Genomic DNA, 7303 nt, shown 5'->3' with positions numbered 1-7303 from the left:
ACTAACAATATGTGGGATTGTTTTCCCGAATAGTTATGGTGCAAAGGGAATATACTTAAGGGATTCTAACGTTCCTTTAAAGATATTTATTTCTGCTGGTTCCAATGTTCTAAATTTATGAATTAGATATGCCTCTATATGTTCTGTCCCTTGCAGATTTAAAGCCTTACTGGAGAATATATAATTTAATTTATTCGAACTTATAGTCTTTCTGATCGAAATGCTCCCAAAAGCAGTGTCACAGTATATGTACACTGTATTCCCCTCCCCAATAGCATAAGCTGCAGGTTTCTCGAAGCACATTTCCTCCTTATCTCTTGCTACTTGAGTTAGCCCTCCAACCTTTTTTTTTGCATGTCAGCTGTGGTTCACTGTGCGGTTATTCTGTTGCTTTGTCCTTCTCTCCCCCCCCCCCCCCCCTTGCAGAAAGTTTTAAGAATTGCTGCCTTTAGATACCTTCCTTATCAAGGCCCTTTGCAAAGCCTGTCCCTTTGTAAGAGTGTTTCTGCATAAAATCTGCTTCAGTGGCGACTAATCATCTACCGGGTATTGTAGTTTTTCCTGGTACTGGGGCATTTATTATTTTTGCAGGCCACAAGATCCCTGGTTCCAGGCTGAGAAATATGTACTGAAGAAACTTTTTTTTTTTACTTCATGATCTACTCTCTTATCACCCATCCTCCCCTCCACACTCCTTCAACTACTTTCTTCTCACCCACTTTCCCCTCCCCAGCTTTTCTTCTTCGGAAGCAAAAGCCTATTTAAACCCCTGCCAGTGATGATCGCTTTGCCCAGATGAAGACATTGTCTTCATCTGGGCAAAGCGATCATCGTTGGCTCCACCTGTGAACTGAGGCGCCCTTGTTCAGTGCTTCTTCATAACATTGGACAAAAATACACATGGCTTGTCAGCTTTACGAAAGCTACCAAACCATGCAAGTTATCTTGACGCCATCTACTGCAATGCAATATCATGTGCACCAGAAGATTGAATGAATACAGCAGCCTGCAATGCATGTCACTTAAAATACCTGAATGCAGAGGCTTTTAAGGAAGATGTATATGCTTGGTAATTTCAATGCAATGTGCCTGTTTGCAACATGCTATGCCAAAAGTATGACTGCTGCTACTGCATGTTTGTTCATAATGCCCGACAGTGAAAATATAGGTTATGGCATGCAATAGAGCAAGCAACAGTTGCCTGACAACAGCGTACCTCTCACAACAAGAAGCTTCTCAGGTGTCAGGGGCTGCTTTGGCTGCTCCCCGGGCGCTTTCTTCGTGGAGCAAGCTGTTCCTGTGACGCTCCTTGTCCTGAGGATGTCGTTCCCCCATATCGCTTGTGTTGTGTCCTTTATAACTAAAGTTCCTTTCTTATTTCTGAATATTTTTTCAGCTGATGTTGCACTGATAATAACACCATTTGCTAAATGGAACTGTGAAACAAGAAAAATAAAAGGCCAATTTTAGTCACACCCTGCATGAGGTCAGGCAAAGGAAATAAACAGCATCCCGCTGAATAAAAGTATGCTGTGACAGCAGCTGACTTCAATAGAAATCCATGGCCATGAATTTAGGAACATGAAAAAAATATTTACTGTTAGCAACAATGAAAAAAAAAACATGAAAACTACTGCACGCTTCTTCTAGTAAGTGTATCATCACAGAAATAGTGTGTGCTCCGCACATAAAAAGGACGAAGAATGAGCTCTGGCCACACTGATGTTATGCTTGGCTTGAATTGAAGCAATACATTTGATCCTGCTAGGAAGAGTACTTACTTTTGTAAAATAAATATGGTAAACATACTGCACACAACACGCTTCTAGGGGTAGCGGTTAGCTGCATTATTTAAAATCCATTGAGTGTGTATGCAGCAAGAGAAAAAAAATTGATCGTAATAAATAGCTGACTTATTTACGCAGTATATTACTCAAAGAACCATCTTCCATGTAATTAAATTCTCTGCTTGGAGCTAGAAAGAGAAAAATAAGGATCTTTGTAATGGCACACACAAAACGAAGTGTATAATATTTGAGGTCATATCTGAGCCTACTGATTACCTGAAGGTGTGAGGCAGTGCAGCTCTTGAGACTCCTCTGCTTCTGCAGCAGCAGAAAAGCATGGTGCTGCATAGCATTCAAGAATAATAAAAAGCATGATCTGTCACATTTCTTTAACTGCAGACAGATTTATTGCAATAAGGAAAGAACTGTCACTCACCGGGAATAGGTTTGCTGTAGGTCGTGCTTTCCGTCTCCAATGGTTCTAAAGTTAAAACGATGTATTTATGTAACTGCAGTTCACTTTGAAATGCAGGAAATTACATAAAGAGCCAAAGTACTTACACCCGACCAGGTCTTCAGTGGAAAGTGCAAAATCCTCAGTAGCAACTGCGACAAAATAACAGTTCACATTATATAACAGGTTTCACGCAGATCAGTTTGCTGCTTAAAACCCCAATCCTGCTAGCTTTGGCTCTACTCACTGCAGCCATCTTATAAAGCGGCACAAGCATGCAGTGGGAGTTCAAATGTACTGAAGCAATAGCTGCTTCCAAAACTGTCAAGTGCTGACCAAACAGAGTGCTAGTTGTAACTTTCAATAAAAAAAAATCGCTCTGAAGTGTTGCCATAAACCAGATCTAGGAAACAGCTTTCCTTAAATCAGTTGTATGACTTTAGCACTCAATTTAAGAAAACTGACATTTCACTAGCATTGCATTTATATCTTGCACAACCTATTGATGGATGCTGCCATCTTGCTGCAATTTGACTTCTGATGCGCTTTCGCAAAATGAATAAAATGTTGAGCACTCTGTGCCCTGATGCAGCAAGTGCACCAGTTAAAGACAAAGCCTTCACACCGTTATGTTTCAACATACTTTGGGTAAACATTGTGGTTTGATAAGAAGGAAAAACTGATTTGACAAAGCAGGAGAGAAAGAATCTACATCATGGCACCTGTGATTGTCATTGTGCAACTATGCATAGCTTCCAGTATCACGTACCAACGGGAAACAAACCTGTCTTAATATGCTCACTGGAATGTTTCTTGTCTTGTTGCTGCTCGCCTGTATACAAAAAGCAAAAAATGAGCAAATATACAAAAAGCACACAAGCTGTCATGTTCAAGCCATTTCACATGTGGGTCATAAAAGATATAAGTGCAGAGGAAAAAGCATTCTTACACTGAAAAAGCTTGGACTCAAGGCATCTTTGCAAGCTCACCATTTGCTCTCTTAAGAACTTGTTTTCATCCTGCAGCTCCTTGGCACGAGACTTCCACACGTCCCTTTCCTTTCGAAGCTCACTTTCTTGCAGCTCCTTGGCGCGCCCTTTCCAGGTTTGCATCTTTCTTTTAATTCCATGAACTTCACTTTTTGCAACCAGGTCATCACTGTCCGATGATGTAGTGACTGGATACCTTGCCCTTTTTTTTGGCTGAAAATGCATTATGTAACGTTTAGGGTAACAAACTTTGCTGTTGTTACCTTCCTAAAAACCTTTCTTCAAAGTGCTGAAATATAAAAAAAAGCAAGAAGCACCCTTGCCTGGGCTCCAGATTTTTGCACAGACTGGGCTTTTTTGTGTGCTTCCTTAATATTTTTTTTAAATCTCTTCGTACATTGCCCTTTTTGAGTTTTCTTTGTCATTCTTTTGTCTCTGAAAGATTAAGAAAAAACATAAAAACAATTTAAATGGGGCAGTGCCAAAACTTGCCTATTGCATGCAATAAAGCTAGTTGTCGCAACCTTTTTTTCAGCCCTTTTCTTTTTTGCTTGCGACTCCTCGTTGTCATCTGAGCTTTCTTCAGATACTTGTATTTTCGGGATTGCCACCCTCTTTGCACGCATTTTGTCGTGGGCGTCGCTTTCGCTTTCTGTATGACATAGGACCTGTATACATGCATAAAGCAATAAGAGAACTTACACATACCTGCCAGCATCAAAACTTGAGTGTTGTACAGTCCACTGTTTTTGTCGTCAACTGGATCCCGCTAGTAAGCTGAGTATACGGCACGGTTGTCGAAGTCACTGCCGTTTTTCGGCAAGAAATCCTCAATGTAGCTCACAGGAATCACGTGTAGGCGATTATCGCCGTCACTGAGGAACCGCACGACGGCAAACATCGTGAATGAAGAGGCGCGATTAAAAACACAAGGATCGCACAGCTTCGCTATGACACAACACACTGCACGTGTTTTTCCTCAATTTTTTTTTCTTCCGATGATGTCCGCGATACCGATGACGATGAGACCGTACCCTTTTTTTACTTATTTATTTTATTGGTACCCTCAAGGTAAAACCTTAGAGGGAAGTGGGGATTACAACAAAACATTTGGCACATATAAAAACGTACAGCATGTAATGAAATAGTGAGAAAAACAAGCAAACAAACAAATAAGCAGATCATGGTCATACATAAACATCAGTACATTATAGCATGTACGCAAAGCACTTTTGTGCTAGGCATCATTGCGCAACATTGGACACTGATAACTGGAACAATGGTAACCGCTCAATTGCTGCCACTGACGAAGGAAAGTGGTTCCAGTCCACAGATGTGCGAGGAATAAACGAGTCAGAAAATGCTTTGGTGTTACATGAAATTGGGCCGACTTTGTGTGCATCATCAAGGCGTGAATATATGTATGTGGGTGGTACGAGCAATTCATCATGTAGTATTTCGTGATAAAGTATTTTGTGAAAGAGGTACAGTTGCGCAAGTCTGCGGCGCGTTGCTAGAAGTGGTAAGCCTAGGTTTGATTTCATGGCGGTCACGCTGGCGGTGCGATGAAAGTTCGATAAAATGAAACGTGCTGATTTGTTTTGAACTGATTCTGTCTGATTTGTAAGAACTTCAACGACTGGTTCCCATATAGCTGATGCATATTCTACTTGCGAACGAATTATGGTTTTGTAAAGCACTTGCCGTGTTAGTAGGAGCTGAATGGAAGTTACACTTGAGATACCTGAGCACGCGATTAGCTTTGTTGACGATGTATTCTATGTGTGTTTTCCAAGAAAGGGTGGAAGTGATGTGAATGCCGAGGTACTTGTATGACAGGACAGATTCTAATTGGTTACCGCCTAGATGGTAAGGAGATAAGTTAGTGGGTGAACGGGACACGCGCATGAATTTACATTTTTTTTTTTACGTTTAATGTCATATGCCATTTACTGCACCATAGGTTAATATTGTCAATGTCAGCCTGTAAAGCGCGTGTGTCAGTATCAGATGTTATTTCACGGAAAAGAACGCAATAATCAGCAAATAGATGGATGGATTAGTAAACACAGTCGGGAAGGTCATTAATATAGATTAGAAAAAGTAAAGGCCTTGAGGAACACCGGAGATAACTGGATGCAGGGGAAAGTTAACATCGTTTGCGGAGACGAACTGTTGGCGAGAGGTTAGAAAGCACTCGAGCCATTTTAGAACATTAGTATCGAGCCCTATGATGCGTAATTTTAGGAGTAGTAGCTGGTGACATTCTTTATCAAATGCTTTAGCAAAATCTAAAAATATACAATTGGCAATGGAGCGGTGGTCGAGGATGACATGTAACTTGTGGGTGAACGAAAGAAGCTGCGTTTCGCATGAGTAGGTCTTGCGAAAGCCATGTTGAGCCTGGTGAAAAAATGAGTTAGATTCCAGAAATGTGATAATTTGAGAGAAGAGAATGTGTTCTAATATTTTACTAGTTACACTGGTGATCGATATAGGCCTGTAGAGGAGAATGCTTGGATCCAGTTTTATGCACTGGGACCACCTTCCCTATCTTCCAGTCTGACGGTAATTCGCAACTTTCCAATGACTGCTGGAATATTTTAGCTAAAATAATTGATGAATACATTTTGGTTCTTTTCAAAAACTTTGTGTTAATGTTATCGATGCCGGCCGCTGAAAATATTTTAAGGTCGTCAATAATTTTAGCAACACCGTCAGAGTGGACCACCACGGGATACATTGGCAAATATTTGTAACCGCGATAGGGAGCTCAATGACAGAAGAAGTAGAAAAGCAATTTGAAAACACATCATTTAGGGCACTCGCGCATTCATTATCAGGTACTGGTTCATCATCAAAGTCTGTTAATGTAATACGCGCAGTTTCCTTGGGGTTAATATTCTGCCAAAATTTTTTGGGATTCTGCAGTAATGTAGTATGTAGTGTGTTCTCTGCAAAATATTTTTTAGCTCCCAGCGGGTCCAATTATGAGATGATTTAGCCATACGATAAAAGCGTTTTTTTTTTCTGTTTGAAAGTCGTCTTATGTGCGAGTTATACCATGGCGCATTCGGGTTATATGATATGGTTCGAGTAGGAATAAAGCGATTAGTAAGCGCTTTAGCCTTAGATTTGAATAAATCCCAGTTTGCCTCAACAGAGCGCCCTCGAAAAGTATCTAAGAATGATGTTAAGAAAGAATGCATGTGCATATTAATTTGGTCGAAATCAGCCCGCTTATAGTTGCGCAATAGTTTTGTCGTCTTGTGTTTTTTTTTGCACTGGGATAGTTATGCTAAAGTTTAATACAACGTGATCACTTAAGTTTGGCAATTAGGTGAGCTGAGAGCACAGTTCGGGACATGTGCACAAAATCAGGTCTAATATCTTAGCTGTTGTTTGTGTGATCCGGGTGGGTTTAGTAACAATCTGGATAAAGCTGAATGATGAACACAAATAAAAAATATTCGCGACACGTTCGGGAGGAGAAATGTGCAGTTAAGGTCCAGTCGATGCCAGGGTAATTGAAATCGCCCTGTAAGAACACGGGGGCAGAGGGATATCGTGATATAATGGTGTTAATAATGTCGTGAAGTTCATTTATAAATGCCGGTGACGCATTGGGGGAACGGTAGCAAACGCCTATTATAATCTGACGGTGAGCCAGGTTCACAGACACCCAAACGACTTCTATGTTTGTCGTAATATTGAGCGCGAACGATTCCAAATGTTTTTTGATAGCTATGAGCAGAGGTGGGCAACCTCATGAGGTTTCGACCTCATGAGGTCAACCTCAACCTCAAAATGACCTCAACTTCACGGAGTGAGGTGAGGTTGAGGTGAGGTTGGCAACACCGGAAATATTTTTGAGTGTGGTCAGCAAATGAGACCTCAACCTCATGCGTGAGTTTGAGGTTGAGTGAGGTCGTAACTTAGTGAGGTCGGCTTGTGAGGTCGAAATTATTGTTTCCCACAGCGATAAAATAGCCGGCAAAACACCTTTCATAATGCCTGTCGTGTACACTCTTTTGGCTACCAACGCTTTTGGCTCTTTTGGCTCTTTTGGCTAC

General features: G+C 41.0%; 1 pseudogene; it reads right to left on the bottom strand.

The window, feature by feature from the left end:
* Positions 1–2052: 2052 nt before the first annotated feature.
* Positions 2053–4132, bottom strand: LOC146174584 (uncharacterized; annotated as a pseudogene).
* Between the last annotated feature and the right edge of the window lie 3171 nt (positions 4133–7303).

Source organism: Amblyomma maculatum, chromosome 11, assembly GCF_055883805.1.
Source record: "Amblyomma maculatum isolate TAMU_Amacu chromosome 11, ASM5588380v1, whole genome shotgun sequence".
In the NCBI taxonomy this organism is placed as follows: domain Eukaryota; kingdom Metazoa; phylum Arthropoda; class Arachnida; order Ixodida; family Ixodidae; genus Amblyomma; species Amblyomma maculatum.
This window is presented reverse-complemented; position numbering and strand designations above follow the sequence as displayed.